The following is a 19,796-nucleotide window of genomic DNA, read 5'->3' as shown; positions in this document are numbered from 1 at the left end:
TTCCAAGTGAATCTGAGGAACTGTCCTGGAATGAACTGTTTCCATGGGGGCAGCCAGGAAACTTTCCAGGAGGCTCCACTCCTTCAGAGACAGCCTGCAGGGATGGAGAAGTAGGAGGAATTTGCTCACTTCTTGTTGAGAACAATTTTTGTCTCTGATGCTTGCAGAGCCTGTTCCCTTGGGACATTTTGTTTGGAGCTATTTAATCCTATACTCAGCTCCACCATCTCCTCCTCAGCAACCAGGCCTCATCACTTCTCATTTCTCCAAAACCTGCCTCAGATCCAAAACAACTTCTTTGTGACTGCCTTGGCTTTGGACCCAGGGCTCTGCATGTGACATCACACCCCCACGCTCCCAGATGATCTCCTCTTCCAAGAGAACATCCTTCTCAGTCACAGTTTGTGTGGGAAGGGACCTTTAAAGGGCATCTACTTCAACCCCCTGCCATTCCAGTAAACCCAGTCACTCAGAGCCCCATCCATCTGACCTTGAATATTTCCAGGGATGGTGCATCTACCACCTCTCTGGGCAACCTGTGCCAGTGCTTCACCACCCTCACTGTAAAAAATCTCTTCCTTACATCTAGTCTAAATCTGCCCTCTTTTAGTTTAAAACCTTACTCCTTGTCCTATCAATACATGCTACAGTAAAAAGTCTGTCCCCATTTTTCTTGCATACCCCCATTGCTATGAGCTCATCTTTCTGGCAATGATCTGACCACTCGTTGCCTTCTCTCCTCCAGCCCCTCCGTTACAAACTCTTGGGCTTTAGCTCAGTGGTTTAGGAAGGACCAGCAGAATGAACGTCTGGTAGATGCAATCATTACAGCTAGTGCTGAGGAGCAGCAAGAGGAATTACACCTCTTCGTCTTCTGCCTTTATCAGCCTCTCGTTTGGAAGGAAGGGAGGCAGAACAGGCTGGACACCAGGCAGCCACTGTCCTCCCCTGCTCTCCCTCCCTGGAGGGAATGACAGCCTTGCCTTTAACACCTATAATCTTCCACTGTCCAACAACTGCGCAAATATTGTACTGCTGGAAGCAAAGAGCAGCCGAGGAGGGTTGGGGGATCAGCTCCACAGGCTCGACAGGCTGTCGGGAAGCAGAGTGACTCCGTCTGTGGGCATGGGCCCAGGGGGTGCCCGGCTGACTCATGCTTTGCACGGGGGCTTCCCTGAAACTCCAGGAACATGGCCAGAACCGCCGCTCAGTGCCACAAACCTGCCCCGCAGGGCATCCCCCGGGCTGGGGTGTTCTCCAAAGGTCTGCAAAACCTTCCGTAGCCCAGGAGTGCTGCTCCTGCTGCACGGTCCCCGAGGATGTCAATGTCCTTCCCCCAGCTCCGGGAGATGTATGTAAGGATCTGGTGCTGGGGAAGCCCGAGCTAACGGGCTGGGCTGGAAAGTTTTGGAAAGGACAGGGGAGCGCGGCAGCCTGCCCAAACCCGCGATCAGAGACGGCCGCGCAGCCCTCCCCTGCGCCGCCGGCTCCCTCCCCCGGCCCTGGGGCGCTCCGGGGTGGGATTCTCCCCCCGAAAGGCTCCCGGAGCGCCGAGCGCCCGCCCCGGCCGGCAGAGGCGGCGGCCCGGAGCGCTGCCCGCCGGCTCCGGCCATGGGCAGCGGCAGCAGCCGGCGGCGGGGCGCGGCGGGGCCGCGGGCAGAGCGGGGCTGAGCCGGGGCCCGCCGGGCACCGCGCCGCCCGACAGCGAGGGGGCGGCGGCACCGCCCGGCCCCACAGCCCCGGCCGGCCCCACAGCCCCGGCCGGCCCCACAGCCCCGGCCGCCGGCGGCAGCGCCGAGCCCCGGGCCGGCGGCAGCAGCGCGGAGGCGGCGGGAGGCGGCGGCGGGGCCCCGCTCCAGCAGGCGGTAAGTGCCCGAACGGGACCCGCGACCCTCCCGGCGGCGGCCCCGGGATACCCGGCCCGGTCCGGCCCGGCCCAGCCCGGGTGTCCCCGCCGCCCCGGCAGCCCTGCCGCGGCCGTGGCTTCCTCCGCACATCAGCGGCGTTAAATTCTTTTGATCTTCGCTGCGAGACAGGCTCGATGCTCTCTTTGCGTTTTCTCTTTGCTGCTCTCTTTGCGCTTTCAGTCTCCGGTGCGAGGCGAACACGGTCCCGAGCGGGGCCGTCCCGTTCTCCCTTCTCCCGGTGCTACTGGAAGTTTCTTTTCCTGACTTGTGGAAATAGCTCGGCTTTATAAAGCTCGTCTCCTGCTTTTCCCTGGGTCAGGCTTGTAAACAGACGTTTAAAAATGTGAACATAAAGCTGCCCTTTAATGTTCACCAATCCACTGCAACTGCAGTCTGGCTCTTCCTAAAGGCACATTTCAGTCTCTTTCAGTTTAACAAATAATGGATTTGCCTCTGAGAGAGTTGAGCTTTATCTTCTGGGCTTTTTTTTTCCAATCCAAGAATAACAGCAGCATATATACTGGTGATGAGGCCAAAAATCACCGACATCTTTCATTTTAGCTTGGCTTTGGAAGTTGTGTGTTGTTTGTTAGATAAACACTGCTCTCCACAGATACACAAGAGTTGTCAGAATAAAGTAATAAATTTAAAAATTGAAAGAAATATTTAGGACCCAGGAACATTCTGCCTTGCATGCCTCAGTTTTACTCCTTAGAAGTGTATCATTTCCATCACTGAACTGCACATCCATGGGTTAAGGACTACTTTAATACAAAATAAATTTTCCATTCGGAAACTTGGCAGGGTTCTGTATGAGAACCCTTTATTTAGACAGGTTTTAAAGAAAAACCTCAAAGGAAGTAAGGTTTGGAAATGGAAGAAAAAAAAAAATAGAGATCTTGTATTGACATTTTTTTCCTTGCTCTTTAAACTCCAAACCCTCCTGCAGAATGAACAGAGCTCACTCCAGCACTGCTTTCTCCTCTGAGGGACTCTCATTTATGAGGAATCCTCCTGACTTCTACCATTTATCTTTACTTACAGAAATGGAGGCTGCTGGTATTCATTTTCCCTCTTTTTCCACTTGTGAATATCATGGCTAGATCTTTAAAAGTAGTAATTATATAAGCTGTGAGTTTTCCTATGCATAAAGCAATAATTCAGCTCTATTCTGAAGTGGTGTATTTCTGGGTAATAACATATCAGGAAAGCAGTGGATCTGCCTCTCATCTTTCTTTTCTAGTATCAGTAGAGACAGTCAGCTACAGCAGTAGATACCAATGAACTAATGACAAGGAGCAAACTATAGAGGCTGAAGAATTTGAGATGTGGCCCTTCGGGTAGCGTGGGGAGGTCACCATGCCCCACTCCCTGCTTCAGACTTCCCTCTCTGGCAGAAATTATGGTGACAAATCTGTAGCGTCACCTCAGCCACCCCAGGTTGTGGTGCAGACCCAGGGTGGGAATGCTGTCAAGCTTTGCAGCACAGAGATGTCCATGAGGGTCCTCAAAACTCAGCCTGGAGCAGGCATGTGGGCCTTGGTCATCCAGTGAGGTCAAATGGGTGCAGCCCACAGCTGTGCTACCAGTGAGGCAGCAGTGATGCTGAGCATCCTGTGTGTCTCCTCCTCCAGCTGCTGCTGCTGCTGCCTCTTGTTTGGGAGGAAATTCACAGTTCTGGTTGCACCCAGACAAAAACAGCAAAGAACTACAAGTATTTTTCAAAGATTTAAAAGACATACAAGAGAAGTCTCAGGTAGTTTCAGGGTAAACCTGAAGCTTTTCTTGGTAGCACTTTATTTACCTGAACCTGAGATGGCAGAGACAGCAGTCGTGGGCTTACTGTTCTGACTCCTTGAGGCCTAAAATGTCACTAGCCTGTGAAAAGGAGGGAGGAAACAGTTTGTAGCACCAGGTTTTGGTCGTTTACTGGAGCAATATAGTCTTTTAGGTTGTTGTGCAAAGTGCAGTCCCACCCTTCCCAAGAGGCTGGTGGAGGAGGTTTCTGGAAAGGGATATCAGCTTCACTGCGTCGCTGGTTCCTCGCTAGAAGTTTTGAGGGCAATTCGTCTGAGTCTTGGCAGCTTCTCAAGTCATTGATCCTGTGTTGTGGAAGGAACTTGCTTGCTTTGCCCTGTTCAGCTGTGCAAATTGGAGGATAAGCAGAGAAACTTCAGAGAAGAAAGGATGAGTTAATTTAACAGAGTTAATGGGGGAAAGATGAGGCAGGAGGAGGAAAGGCAACAAGGAGGTATTACAGTAGGAAGGTCTGATGAGAAATAATCCCTGGAGGAGCAGATTTTGGCCAGTGGGAGTAGAAGAGATGTTTGACACAAGTCAGAAGACAGCAGAATTGCAAGCAGGACTCATCTTTCTGCTGTCACGGCTGGGTTTGTCCTGGGCTTGGTGTGCATCAGTGTTGTGTTTCACACCTGAACCCTGGCACAATTTGCCATCCAGCAGCAAGCTGGCAGTGCCGGTGGGCAGTCAGGCCAGGTGACAAGGGCTGGTGGAGGGGAATGCACCTGCATTTAAAGGCTTGAGCCACCTCTGTTACATTCAAACAGTCCTTGGGAGCAAGGGTGAAAGTGTATCACAGCAACAGGCTGGAACCAAATCCTGATGGGAAGCGTGGACATGGCTCAGAGCAGACCCAAACACCTCTTGTCAGCATCAAACATCTATTTTCATCTTTGATCTCAATTCCAGATGATTGTACATGCTTTTCCTTGTTTCTTTGCTCAAGACAGAAAAATGTAGTTCAGGTTTTGCGGGTGCTGCTGCAGCACAGAGCAGGGGAGGCAGCTCTTGGTGGAAGCCAGGGCAGAGGCTGTGGCCTCAGGCATTTCCCCACTGGTTTCCTGAAATGGAGGAATAATGCAGACATGTTAGGGTCTTGGTTTTAACAGCTTTTTTTCCATGGCACCATCGCTCCTCCTGACTGGAGACGGGATGTGATTTCAATAAGCAATGTGATTTCGGCTGCAGCACAGGAGTAACAGGTAGAGGTTGTATTCACCAACTTCTAGTGGGACTATCATATACTTGTAGAACACCCAAGTCTTCAAAGCTTTGCCTGATTTTTTCAGCCGGATGTTTTTCCTGCAGAGTGATGTGGCACAGCGTCACCTCGTGGCTGGCTGGTCCCAGCTGCAAACACATTAGGGTCCTGAAGGGACATTAAATGTCACACCCCATTAGTTTCTTACAGGAACTCAGGTTTATTTTTCTACTCTTGTTAAAATGTGCTTCCCTCAAACAGAAATTTGATCTTTCTAATTCCACGTTGTTGGCAGTTTATTTCAGCATTTTCTTCCTGGTTGTGTTAATAGGCAGAAATGCCCTCGAGTGAAGACATTGTGCTACACTTTTATAGGGAGCCTGGGGCCTTCAGAAAATGTCATTTCCAGCTGAACATCTGGGACTCCTGGAAATTCCCAAAATCAGATTATTTCAGATTCTGCAGTTAATGTCCAGTTGTAGATCTGGCGGTTGCTGAGTTAGAGGTCTCCCTCTCTCCCGTTACATTCATTGTCTTGTTAAAAGCACCTGAAACTTCACCAGAGCCCAGAGGCGGTGAGCTGTGCTGTCCCCTCAGCCAGCATCACCCTCCCAGCCACAGCTGTGTTGCACCTGAACTCGGAAAACTGCTGACTAGGTATTTTCCACAACTCCTCTCCCTTCACTTGGCAGAGCAGGGGTTGCATTTGCCCTGGAAACTATTTGTGATCTAAAAAGTAAGCCCAGGGCATGCGCAGAATAGCTGGGAGCTGGTGTTTTAGTTGGCAGGAGAGGAGAAGCGTGGGAACTCCTTGCATCCCTGCCCACTTCCCGTCCACTGCCTGCTATTAATTCCTTGGCTGGCCAGAGGATGTTGCTGCAGACCAGAGCAAAGCTGGGAATGCTTTGCCTGGGAGTGAGTGCTTTGCCTGGGGTGCAGCTGGGGCCATGTGTCATGTTTGGTACCTACTGGCACGTTAGGTAAGCTACTTTTTTTTGCCAGCAATAACTGGCTGCGGGTTGGAGAGGCTGATTCTGGCAGTGCTGACCGGCTCAGCCCCCAGTCCTGTGCTGGTGTCACTGGAGGCTGCTGCCCTGCTGTGGTACCAGCTCAGCCCTCCGTGCTCTGCTGCAGACTGCACCTGCAGGGCTCTCCAGCTGATCCCCTCCCTCCCTGCCACAGCAGCAGGTTGGCGTTTCAGCTCAGACCGGTCCCCTGGTCCCATTCACGGGGTGTTTGTGAAGAGGGATTTGGGAGGAGCAGAGGCTGGGAAGGAGGCACTGGTTTACATTTTTCAGAAATGCTGCACTATTAAACCACATCCAGTGGCAGAGCACACTGCTCCATGTAGATATTTCACGTGGCTCAGTCACTCACCAGGCTGCCTTGGACGTGAGTTGCACCTGAGCTGCGCTCAGGGCCTGTATCTCTACTGCATCCAATGCTGTATCTGTACTGGTAAACTGTACCATAGCAGCTGCCTGGCACTGGACCAGGATGATCTGCCCCACTGAGCTGGCATGATTTTTGGTCAGGACCAGCTTGTAGTCTCCCAAATAATGCTTGGGCATGGCTCAGGGGCCAGCACAGGGACTGTCTCCAAGAGAGCTTGAATTTGGCCTCCCAGTTTGGGAGAGAATTTTAATAGTCGAGACTGTAGCTGGGTGTTTCAATGCTGCTTGGGAGCAGCTCTAGAGCATCCAGAGGTACACGGCTCCAGATCACCCTGTGGAAGGTCCCAGGGAAGGGTGTTCTCACCCAGCTTTCTCACAGGTGCTGGAGCTGACAGAGAGAAGGTGGGTGAGGGCTGGCAGGGCCGTGAGGAAGTTGCACTGGACTGGGGGGAGTGGGAAGCCACACCCCAGGAGTTCGGGCTCATGCATGCAGCAGAGAGAAATAGCTCTTCCAGCTCTCCACTCTGCCTTGCTCCCAGGAGCTGCTGCCCTAAAGGATGGCTGAACTGTCTGTGCAATGACTGTCAAACCATTCCACCTCACATGTCATGACATTAAATTAAATGTGGATACATGCTGGGTAAGCTTAATAGTCAAGCCTTTAAACTTGGAGGAGGGGGTGATGTGGGGCTTTGTGGCACAGCAGACCTCAGCACAAGATGCCTATGCTGAGAATAGGGTGGAAAACAAGGAGACACGCCACAGTCTAGATGAGTAATAAAAAGATGACTGCAAGCTGCAGAAAGGAGAAGCTGACTTCATTTATCTCTTAACAGGGCACAGGCCAACCAGGCCAGCAATTACTTATTTAGCTGTAGGATAGGAACCCATAATATTAAAGTGTCCTGACATGCACATCATCCTAACCCATATAAAGGGCTAATACTAATTATCTGCTGAACTTGCAACATACACATTACAGCAATCCCGAGCCGGCTGGGTGGGGTCAGTTTTTATTGTGTCTCACAGCCCAGGGCAGCTGGTGCTCCGCACCCTGCCTGCTGCCTGGCGCACGGTGTCACCCGGGCACTCCCTAGCCGGGTGTCCTTTCCCCGCAGGAATTTGGAGCAGCTCTCAAAGCACGGAGACTCTGATGGCCAGGAAAAGGCAGAGGCTGGAGGTGCCTTTTGTTTTTACTTGCCACCATTTACTTGCCACCATTGACTCATGCAGTGGATGAAATGTCAGTAGAGATCTACCTGTGCCAGTTCCAAAGTCTCTTGGGAAATAGGCATTGTTGCTGACAGATCCCTTGGAAAAGGTGGGAGCAGGTTTTGCACAGAGAAGCAGATTTTTGCTAACCAGGGCTGCTCTGTCCTGATGACTAATTAATTCTGTCTTCCACCCACACAACACGTACAGCTCGTAATATGGAGGAGTCAGCCACAAGGGAAGAGAAAACAGACAACCTACTGTACAATCCAAACCCCTCCCTAAAATGATCCCAACCATCCTTTGCACAGAAGTGTTGGAAGCTGCGTTCTCATTGTGGGAAGAACATCATCAAAGCACTCCTCAAGAAGTGTATTTCCCTTGGTGCTGAGGATGAATAACGTTCTTCGCCTGGTGGAAGGAAACTCAGGCGGCAACAGTAGTCCAGTGGATGATGGATGAGGAGCTGCATTGTGGGATGCAATCCCAGGAGAAGTAAGCCGTCAGAGCTTAGCACGCTGTTTTCCTGGCGCTGCTTCTTGCTCTTGTTGCTTGTGGGAGGTTGCCAAGAAACAATCCTAAATAACCAGGAGAGAACTGTCTTACCTCACTGTCAGCTTTCTCACATCCCTTTGTCTCCGCTTGGACCCAGAAGCTGATTTTAGAGTAGTTCAGCCTCTTCCAGAGAAAACAAAGTGTTGCCAGAGAGCTGGGACTCTTCTGAAAGGATGTGGAATGCCTTTTGACAGGTATTACACTAAAACTCTTCGAAAGACTGGCAACATCTATTGTCATTTTAAGCAGGCAGCTAAGATGTGAAATGCTGTGGATGACAGATACCTTTCCCAGCTGCTGAAGTGGGAACTACTAAGGGCTCACCTGGAAGAGATGCTGACCCAGTGCCATGAGAGGTGTCCTTGCTGCAACCCTCCTCACCTGCTGAAGCATGGGAGCCAAATATGACCGCAGCAGCATAAAGCCCTTGCAAGAGGCAGGGAAGAACTGAGCAGTTTGTTGCCAAGCACCTCTCTATCTGCCTAGCAGTGTCTGAGACCACGGTGTTTAAACCTCAACTCCTGTCCATCGCCATGAGAAGCAGCTGAGGAAGGACTGTAGTGAAAAAATCTCCTTGCAAATTAAAATCAAATGCTGTGGAATAACTGCAGACACCCAGGTGGACATTTCTACCCAGCAGATGGCACATACAAGCCTGACCAACACCAACAGATTTAAATTGGTGCAAAACTGTGTGTGAAGCCATCACTGCTGTACCAGCAGCGCCTGTAGTGGGGCATCGCCCCTCCATAGCTCCCACACTTGCCAGCACCAGTCCCGAGGTAGCACAGGTTTGAGCTGTTCCAAGAGCATATACATGATCTTGCTGAGGAATCGCTTGATCCCATCCAGCCCTGCAGAAACACAGCAGAGGAACAGGCAATGGCTCTACATTGCAAGCTTTTACACACCTCTCCCTGGTTCCTTTGCTTCCCTTTTTTCTTGTACAGAAAATACTTTCCTCTTTTCCACGCTGATGGAACAGCTTTTAATTTCTGTTTTCTCGAGGGCCCTGTTTTGGTGCTACCTGTTCAACTTGTTAGTGTTGTTGTGAGATTCAGGAACGCTTGTATGAGGGAGGCCCACCAGCTTTATTCACACCTCAGAAAAAATAATGACAAGCCAAGATGGGCCTAGTTTTATGTAAAGCCATGTCCCTGTCCCACTCCCTTTCCCTGTAAGAGTATAGTAAAAAGGTAGAAAAAGATGAGAGTCATATTCTTCTCAGTAGCACCTGGCTACAGAGGGTTCATTTCATTACTGACCCAGCTGGGGACAAAGGGTGCCGTCACTGCCCTCATCCTAAATACCGTTAGGTTTGACTTTGGTTGCTCCCCATGTATCCCATTGAAAGCCTGTGGATTCCAGCATAGGGAATATGGATGTTTCACTCCAGATGGATAATTTTTCAGGGAAACATCTTTTGTCAGGTGCAAATTGGGTTGATGTTGCAGTAACTTCCTCCCTTAGCAGGTGTTTTCATACTGCTGCCTACAGCTAGTGGCACAGTGGGCATTCATGGAAAACTGGGAGGTTTAACAAGTCAGCATTCGGGGTTTCAGTTCTGTATCGTGCAGCCACCCAGCTGCCCTGAATGCTGAAACAGAGCTGGCAGAACCGGGCTAGTACGGGAGAGTCTCTTGTACCTGTATTGTCTCCACAGAGGTTGGCTGGGGGTTCAAACCAGGGCATGTAGCCCACTATAGACAGAGATAGGTTTCATTGAAAGAAATAATGGTTTGGGTTGAAAGGGAGCTTTGAAGATCAGCTAGTTCCAGGCCCCCATCATGGGCAAGGACATCTTCAGCTAGACCAGATTGCTCAAAGCTCCATCCAGCTTGGCCTTGCACACTGCCAGGAATGGGGCAGCCACATCTTTTCTGGGCAACCTGTTCCAGTGCCTCACCACCCTCACAGTAAGAATTTCTTCCCAAGTTCTAATCTAAACCTGCCCTCTTTCAGTTTAAAACCATTGCCCCTTGTCCTGTCACTACAGGTTTTGTTAACAGCCTCTCTCCATCTGTCTTGTAGACCTCCTTTATGTACTGAAAGGTTGCAGTAACGTTTCCCCAAAACCTTCTCTTCTCCAGGCTGACCAACCCCAGCTATTTCAGCCTGTTCTCACAGGAAAGGTGCTCCACGCCTCTGATCATTTTCATGGCCCCCCTCTGGACTCATTCCAACAGGTCCATGTCCTTCCTGTGCTGAGGACCCCAGAGCTGGGTGCAACACTGCAGGTGGGGTCTCACCAGAGCAGAGCAGAGGGGGAGAAGCCCCCTCCTTGACTTTAAAGTTTTGTAACTGTGTCTTGTTTTTTATCCTAGGCTTTGTCAACCAGAAGCCCACCAGGCCCAGAGAACACCATCGACCATCAGTGAGTATCCCCTGCTTTCACAGTATCTTCAGAGGGGAAAAGTAGGTGGAATAAGGGGACCTTCCCCTTCAGGGGAAGGCTATTTCTGCATTCCTAACACTATGCAAAAGAGATGGGAATGGTGTGAAATGGTTTATAGCCCTAAATATTCTGCCCTTTTACTTACTCGCAAATTTTTGAAAATGAGGCACTGCTTGAAAAGATCCAGGCTCCAGCTCAAGTGTAGTATGGAGGTTGTGAGCAATCAGAATTTGGGATGTCCACGTGTCAGAGAGGCACCTTGGAGTAGCTGGTGCAAAGCTGTGGAGAACTGCTGCAACAAGGAGCTCAGGCCCTGATTCACCTGTGGCCTCTGCAGTATGTGGAAAAGGAGAATAACATCACTTTGCTCCCTAGGAATCATAAGAGAAAGCCCATGAGATGCTCCAGTGCTACACCAGTTAGAGATATGAGTGTCCCTCGGGGACAGGGGAATGGTGGGGACCTGCTGCTCTGGATGCCAAACAAAAGAAATCTGAAATTTTCCGTAAGCAAAAGCTGCCCAGCAAACTGAGCCTTCAAGTCTGCCTGCACCAAGAGCAATGGGGCAGTTTAACACATGTTAAAAAAACCCAGGTGAAATGAACAGTCTTAAAAAACCATCTTAAAATTTATCACCTCCTTACACTAAAGAGTGATTCTCTTCAGGATTAAGCTCTGGCTGTCATCCAGTGCCTCTGCTCCTGCAGCACTCAAGAGCAGACTAATCTGCAGATCTTGGCCGTGGGCTGTGACCTACCAACACCCAGCAGTGCTGGTAGATGTGTCAGCAGAGCCCAGGCACCCGCTGCTGTCCGCCCTCCCCTCCTGCTCTCCCTCCCGTCTGGCAGGGAGCTCACCTGGCAAGGCTGCTGGTTCCCAGAGCGCTCAGAAAACGCAGCTGCCCTTGGCTTTTCTGATGGCAAGGCTTGTACAGGTGCTCTCACAGGGACTTCAACTTCTCCTGTGCTTTTCAGTGTCGTCGGTGGGCTTTGGGCTACAATGGCAACTGAGCAGTCTCCTCCTGGGGTGCACAGCCAGCCCTGCCAGTCCCCTACGCAGCTCCCCAGCCCCAGGCACCCGCTGGCCCCTCACACCCTGGCAAGGCTTTCCTTCTCCCACCCTTTTTGACATGCAGAGGGAAGATTTGAGAGAGCAGAAAATGTTTTCTGATCTGGGATGACAGAGCAGGAGCTTACTTTCATTTAGATAACATTTACTTTATACCCACTGCAAAGCCCCATAGCACAGCTCACATGTGACGTGCCTGTACTGCCTGAGATAAGCAGAGTTGCAATTTCTGCTGGCTAGAACTCTGCAAATATTTTTTTGGAAATGGCCCAGCACCAAGCAAAATTTTGAAGACATCAAATCAAATAGTATCAAGCCATGGAAACAGAGGTCATTGTGTGTGCGTAGCTGTCTCATCCTTCACATTTCTGAGGCTGGAATCATTCTAGATGAACACTCACTTTACAAACAGCAAAAGTCAGCCTTGTCTTGATAGAGTTGCTGACTGAAGAAGTTCCCATAAAGCCAATTAAAGGAGAAGTAAACGTTGAGGAAGGAGAAGAAAAGCTGGAAGGAAAAAAGATAGAGACTTAATGCTGTCTGCCAAGAGAGCAGTCATGCGAGGCAGAGGTGGGTGTGCACCTCCTGTCCTGGAGCATGCTCATGTGACACCACACAAGCATCTAAACCAGCCCCTGGTAAATAGTTTGGATGTGCATGGGAACACAGTTGGATGTGCTGCTGCTTGGGCTATGTTACCTCTCCTCCTCCCTCCCCCAGAATCTTTTGGGAACTGCTCTCTAGCATCTGGTAGTTCATGGGTGGATGACACAGCCCAGGCACACGGCAATGATTTTACAGTTGCTGCCAAGGCTCGTGTCACTGGCACAGTTACCAGGGCGTTGTTTTGACCCATTTTTCAGCTGCTAGGTCTTGCAGAAGGCATTTTAATGATTAACCCTGGACTTCCCCATCCTCAGCAAAATGATAAAAACCACTGGCCTAGATTCATCCCAACCTAGTTTTCAGCCACTTAACTCAGGTTTGCGCCTCAGAGCTTGTCACCCCAGTGACCCATCAGGGCCATTGTCATGGGAGCCCTCAGGCCGCTCCCCTCCAGGCTCCTGCCCGACACGAGGGATATGGCACTGACAGCCCTCCCTACTGCTGGGATCTTGCTCAAAGGTGGTTTTGCTCACTTTTGGTCTAATTTTTCCCTTTGCATTTCCTTCTCCACATTGCATAGCTCATTGTCTTTACAGTTAACAAGAAAAGCTACCCATAATTCCTGCTTCCCGTAAGAAACTTTAAACACCCAGAGGCCTGTAGCTGAAATGGAGCACATTTCTTGCTTTCCTCTTTCCTAAATTGCTTTGCTCTAGCCTTTTAAATCACTTTTATTGCGGCTTTCTAAACTCCCTCCAAGCTGTTAATAACACTTTAGCAATGAGGCATCCAGCAGCCTGCCCAGTAATCCTGATGGAGCTGCACTAGCCTTCTTTTTCCTTGCTGTCCTACCACACAGCAAATTCCCTCTTGTATGCTTTTCAGCTAACTCCTTCTCTCTCAGCTTTGCTGCTTCACAGGTTTCTCTCCTCCCTCAAACATCTGGAGTTTAAAAGTCTTTCCTCTCAAGGTACTGACCTGTTGTTTTCTAGACTGGAAGGTCTAACAGCCCTCAGCTGGATTCAGTGTGTTTGAAGCCAGGCTCTGCAGCCCTGGCATGTGGTGAGGAGAGCAGCAAGGTGCCTCCTCTGCTGCTGGAGCAGCTGGAGGAGCATGGGAGCAGGCTTGTGGTCCACCAGCTTTTGTCCTGTGCACATCCTGAGCTTGGGATTTCCCTGCCACAGCCTCTCACTAAATTCTAGGATCAGCAGAAATAGCTGCACCAATGTGCCTTTGAGATGGAGGCTTAGGTTGGGATGGCCTCAGGAGGTCTCCAGTCCAATCTCCTAGCTCTAGCTCCAAGCTGGATCAGTTGTGAAGTCAAAGCAGAATGCTCCCGGCTTTGTCCCATCTGGTCTTGAAAGTCTCCAAGGGTAGAGCCTGTGCGACCACACACAGCCTGTTCCTCTGCTTGCTGTCCTCAGGGTGCAGAAGTTTCTCCTTTTATCCAGATTAAAGCTCTCATTTTTTATTTTATTTCCATTTTCCCATATTAAATGGTACAGAACTTTGCCACAAATACAGCAATAGTATGAACAGCAGCTTGCTTTTCCTTTGCTCTTGAAAGAAACACAGCCCTCTCTTTTCCTCTCATTTCTGGGGTGTGCATGGTAAGTGGAGCCTGCTTTTGTTTTTTCAAAAGCACGTCTGTGCCTCAGAGAGTTTTACCTGGAGATTTTCTCCATGCAAACCAAAGCATCAAGAATAATTAACAGTGGGAAATTATGTAAGTGCTAAGGGAAACAATGGCTCTTCTGTGGGCCTGCAAGCAAGCTGCCAGGAGCTCTGCTTCTTACTCACCACGTAACATAAAATTAGTTTGAGGATTGTCACAATGCAGAGTTTAAATCAGTAAATCGTGTGTTTTAACTCAGATTTCTGCACTACTTTTCCCATTATTGCTTTGCAAATACTGCTGTATGGTTCGAGCTCTTGGGCTTGTAGCTTTCTTTTCAGGTCTTATTTATTGCAGTGGGAATCAGATACCCTGCAGCCCTTGAGCAGGAGAATGAATAAAAGGAGTAAGAGAAGAGTCCAGTTGCTAAACCCTAGTTGCTGCTAGTAGAACTTGCCATCAAGGGCACGGTGCAGTGTAAGTAAGTGTAGAACACCCACACGACCAAGTGTCACCAGCTGTCCATCGAGTGACTCCAGGAAAAACACCAGACTATTTCTGACACATGGAGGGCACAGCATAAACACAGCTTGGTCAGAGCAGCTGCACTGGGCAGGAGCCTCTGTGGCCAGGGCAGGGCAGAGCAGAGCAGAGGGAGGGTGGCACTGCACTGTGGCCACTCACTCTGCTGCCTGTGGGAGGAACACTGAGGATGCTCCCAGGCCCAAGGAGAGCAGAATGAAGGCACCTCCTCTATAGGACAAAGTGTCCTTAGAAAAGCACTTCAGGGTTCTTTCCTTCACTTCTGGTTCTACATTTACATACCTGCTTTGGGGCAGTTTCTGGGGTTTCATATAGTAAACAGGTCCTCAGTTTTTTCATTAAAGGATGGTAATGGATGAATTTTATTCATCCCAGCTGCAAGACCAATGGTTGGGATTGATCTCATCTTTAGAGGAATGGTAATTCAATAGATAATACATGGTGAGTCTGGGGCAGATCTGGAGCCATGCTAGTGCATGTGAAAATCTCTCTTCTTTGGCAATGAACTAGCTGACACACAAAAGCATTTATTTCTTGTTTACTCACTCTTCACTAGTGGATGATCACAAAGCCTTGGTTGACATGGCATGGCAGAGCACTTTGCAGTCTGGATTTACCAGCTCAATTCTCCACTTATCTCTGCACCTCACCATGACCTCCATTTCAAGGAGCCATGCCTTCCAAGCCTGACAGCCCAGCTTGCTCGCCTCCCAGATCTCTACAAGGCCAAGGAAGAGCACCCACTTGTCAGCTGATGGCTCGTCTATTGAGTCCTGGAGGGCAAAATCAAGTAGATTTAATTGGTAGCATGAGGTGCAGCGGTCAAAGCCTGCAGAAGACTTTTCAGTATGCACTGTATACTCCCTCATGCAGGTAGGGACAGATTTCTCTTGTACCCAACATAAACCACCTCTGATAACACCAGTAAACCCCATACCAGTTCCCTTTGAGTCATACATCAGTTCCCACTCATGGGAGGGCTGTGCTGATGTGGAAACAAATAAAAGCCGTAAGAGCAGTTTGAGGGAGCTGCATTCATTGAAACTCAGATCCCTTACAAATACAAACAAAATAATCTCTTTATCCATAAAACTGTAAAAGTAGCATAAAGATTACACAGTCCTTTAGCTGGGCCTAGAACCTTAACTCATGCAAAGGTTCTGGGAGCTTGATCTGGGGCATTGCAAGGGTTGTATTGTAATGAGCTCACAGACTAAACTGGTGCCAAGTGATAGCAGAAGTCGGCAGGCAGTGTGCCAGTGGGGTATGGGAACTAGACATGACAAGAGTATCTGTGTCTCAGCAAGCCACATGCAGCTCGATCTTTCCATTCACAAAAAAAATTAAGTAAGGGTCTTCTTGTGTCTTCAGAGCCTGATTCTCTCTCATAACACCAATAATTCATTCCCTTCCATGACAGGTGCCCAGAAAGCAACAAGAAGCCATTGGGACAGTCCACAATATTATATGATTACTCGGAGGAGGAGCTCATGGCAAGCATCGAGCAGGAGTACTGCCGCTGAATCCAGTTCCACAGCAGGAGAATGTCAGGCATGATCCTGGGAGCTCAGCTGGAGCAGAACTGCTACTGACAGAACAACAGTGAGACAGCAGGGGAGAGGTGGGTGGTGGAGGGTGGTGGCGCATGAGAGGCAGCGTGGCTGCTTGGGGAGCATGGAGGAGAAAGTTCACCTCATCAGCTCTGGGTGAGAGCACAGAGATCCTCACCAACTGCTGATCGCTGATCGGTGCCACTGGAAGAGGGACCGGTTCATCTTAAGAGTCAATATTTAGGAGCTCTTTTCTAAATGCTGTTTATAAATGAACATGTACTAGAATTGAAGTGTCACTCTAGAGGTGTTGAAACGTGGTGCTTTGAAGGAAGATCTTGCTTTGACTTAGTAAGAAAAATGCATCAATATCATTTGAGCCAGAACCTACTTACGGGGATGTTGAATGAAATTCATGTTCCTGCCACTTAAAATGTGCCAAATGTACTCCTTGCATTGTGCAAGCCTCAGGTCCAGGTCTGAACTTGGTACTGTCTCTTTCAATCTGGTTCCCAGTAGGGGAGGTAAGAGGAGAAGGGGACTGAACCCACCATCCAGTACACAGGTAGTGTAATCCCAGAGTTCAAATCCCACCACACAGGCAAATCAGGCTCCTGAGAGCATCAGGGAACACAGAATTTGTATGATCCCTTTGGGGCAGGATCCTAGCATAGGTGTCCTACCTGGGGCTCCTTGGTGTGGATTCTCCAGTGAAAGCAGGAGGCACATCCCCATTTCAATCACCCACCTGGAGAGGGACTTGCATGCTCTTGTAGAGCAGCTGTTTGTGATCAGTTTTCAGAATTACCAGTCCTGGCCTTCCCCTACACTTTTATCCTAGAAGAAAAATCACTACATTTTACCATTAGCTGACCACAAAGTAAAGTGGAAAGTTATCTCTCCTAAGGAAATAGTACTTTTTCAGTGCTCACAGACAGGGAAGCCTGGTATATTTGGTTTCTGCTTTTATTTTACTTGCATCTTAACATATTATAAGCATCTGCTTATTATCAGAAGTAGAAAAATACTTTATTTCTATCTTCAGCTGAAGCATAAAAGGCATCAGATGAAATCTTCACTATGTGTAAATGCAAGAAGAAACTGCAGGACACCTCTTAAGATGCTGTATTTTAAGTACTTTTTGATTCCTGGGACCTGTGAAACAGAAATAAATGCATCTTATTCTATGTAGCCCTCCGTGAAAGCATCAAATATTCTGAAAAAGGCTCTCTGGCTTACCTGGGAAATCATCCTCTGGTACCTGCAGAGACTAAGCAGGATGCATCCCTGGAGGATGGCAGGTGGGATGCCTTGAGGGGGCACTAGATCACACCCCAGGCACACAGACTCACACCCCAGTTGTCTTCCCTGTAGCAGCCTTCAGCCAGGCTGGACATTGTGCTCTGCCTGGGAGCCCAGGGGTGGGCAGTGGGAACGAGCCAACCTCCCACAAAGCTGTGCATTCCTGGAGGCAGGAGCTCCCAGCACACCAGCTGGGGCACATCAGCAGGACCAGGGATAATGGTTTTAAACTGAAAGAGGGTAGATTTGGGTTGAGCATAAGGAAGAAATTGTTCACTTTAGGGGTGTTGAGGCACTGGAACAGGTTGTGCATGCCCTGTTCGTGGAAGTGTCCAAGGCCAGGTTGGATGGGGCTCTGAGCAACTTGGTCTAGTGGAAGGTGTCCCTGCCCATGGCAGGGGGTGGGACTAGATGATCCTAAAGGTCCCTTCCATCCCAGGCCATTCTATGATTCTGTGATACCTTGGTGGCCCAGAAATAGCTGGAGTAGAGAGCAGATGTCCTTGAATTGCTAGAAGTTGGGTGGGCCCTCTGGAGCAATGGCTCTCTAACCCTCCTCGGAAATAATCCAGTTTTGAACAATAGCACTTCATTCACAGGAACAGTCATTTTTAGACCTATTAATGTCACTGAGCTGTGGCAGGAACACAGTTTCTCTACAATGTGTCAAGAGTCCACTCAGCAGATCTCCCAGAGCTTGTGTTAGTTTTCAGCAGCTCTCAAAGACCTACTGGGATGAACAGACTCTGCCTGTGGAGAGCAGAAGAAACAGTGACCCCAGCACCACAGGGGACCATGGTACTCACTGTAGTGGTTTAGATTTTCTTTCAATTTGGATTTCATTCTTTCAACTAAGACCTTCCGTCAAGGTCCCCAGAGTCTCTGGCACATGTGGGGAGATATTTCGAGGAGCTCAGTCACAGCTGCCCCTTCGTGAGGGCAGGCCCAGTGGATTGCTGCTGTTTTGGGTGGTCTCCAATGACACAGCAAACCAGAGGAAAGCCACGCTGCTGTCAGACCAGGCTGTGACAGGAGCAGGCAGGGACCAGAGCTCTGCCTGCCCCCAGGGATGTGCCCTACCTGCCCTCACAGAGCTTCTCTCTGTGAGGCTGCACTTGGTGACTGGCCCAGGTAACAGCTCTACAACCCATGTCAGGCTCTCCTACAGGAAAGCCTAAGTATTAACAATTACAGAAATTGGCTAATTAAAAAGAACACCTAAACCGAACATACTGTTAAGCTGCGAAAAAATCTCTCTCAACTGAACACAGCAAAGCTGCTTTATAAAATGAGTTTCTAAAATAACCAAGATACAAGCACATTTCTGTACCTGGAACAAAGGCGCAGTGGGTTTCACAGATAACATTTTCATCATCACCAACAGAAAAAGAGGAGCTGCAGGAACACAGGAAGGTCCAGAAAGGAGTGATGCAGCTGGGACAGTCACTGCACCAGGGAAAAGGTGCAAGAAGTAAGTTTGGGGATGCAAGGAAGGACCTCAAACTGTGGCATGGTCTTGGCAGGCTTTCCCCTGTGCCATGAAATGATGAGTGCTCAGCACTGAGCTCAGATCACAGAGCCAGCCAGCACACACAGCTCACAGCCATCTGCCTTATTCTCATACCATGCAGAACAGGATGGTGGTACCCAGCCAGGTTCCCAGTCTGCCCAAGAACTGATGGGGACTCTGCTCCTCCACCCGCGTCATACTGCACCCAGCAGCACGCCAGAAAGGGATAGTGGCAGTGGGGCTGGTGCCCAGCAAGGCACAATTACAGTTTAATTACCTGGTGTCAGTGTAACTCTGCTTTTGGTGCACCCTTTGCTGAGGGAAAATAGGACACTAGATCATTTGTAGGTAAATAATAGTATGGAAGCAGTAGCTGTGCCCATGACAGATTTCAGGAGAAACTTCTTGAATTAATGGCTTTTTCAGAAAAAGGACAGTTGCACTATAGAGATCACTTTGCCTCATTTCAGGGAGTGAATGCTGACATCCTACCAGCTGAATTATGGGAAAGTTCCTTTTCATGGTATTTCTTTATAACCACCATCAAATCAAAACTGCTTGAAGGATAAAAAATTACTCAGCTTGCCAGTACTTCCTGCCCCTAAAAGTTTGCTGGAATTAAGCAGGGTTCTGGAGAGTCTCCTATTCATCATTTTGGAAACTGCCCTCCTATTCAATACCTGCAGCATAAGACAGGATAGCTGACGATGGTTTTTGAGCTGACATTATTAATCTCCATTAATAAACCAGGAAAAGGCCACTGCTTTTAACCAAATCACATTATTCATCTAACAAAGACAAATGCTACATGCTGCATTTTGCACTAGTCCAAAAGGAGCAAGAGAGCCTTGCTGAAACAGAGCCCCCGCCCCAGCAAGGGGGGCTGCAAGGGGGCAACAGGGGCCCACAGGCCTGGAGCTGTGCCACAGGAATCTTATGGAGCTCCCCACCACATTTGTCAGGGAGGTGTAGCACCAGCTGCCTGGCACAAACTACATCCACAGCAGGGCTCCCCCTTGCCCCACTCTGGACACAGGTCATGGCAATTATTTGCACAGGGTGAAGTGGGTTAATCTGGGCAGTGATAACCAACAGAAAGAAGTTGCTCTGAACTCAAGAGATGCTACAAGAAAGGCAA

The 19,796-nt window shown here is 49.4% G+C and overlaps 1 non-coding gene across 1 annotated transcript; it reads left to right on the top strand.

Moving 5' to 3' along the window:
- The first annotated feature begins 1,833 nt into the window (after positions 1-1,833).
- Positions 1,834-17,037, top strand: LOC104685444. Its single transcript, XR_005604084.1, has 3 exons — positions 1,834-1,865; positions 10,394-10,443; positions 15,717-17,037. It is a non-coding gene; the product is annotated as an uncharacterized LOC104685444 (transcript).
- Positions 17,038-19,796: the final 2,759 nt, after the last annotated feature.

The sequence above is a fragment of the Corvus cornix genome, chromosome 3 (assembly GCF_000738735.6).
Source record: "Corvus cornix cornix isolate S_Up_H32 chromosome 3, ASM73873v5, whole genome shotgun sequence".
Classification (NCBI taxonomy): Eukaryota; Metazoa; Chordata; class Aves; order Passeriformes; family Corvidae; genus Corvus; species Corvus cornix.
Note: the sequence above shows the minus strand (reverse complement) of the source record. Positions and strands in the feature narration are given on the sequence as shown.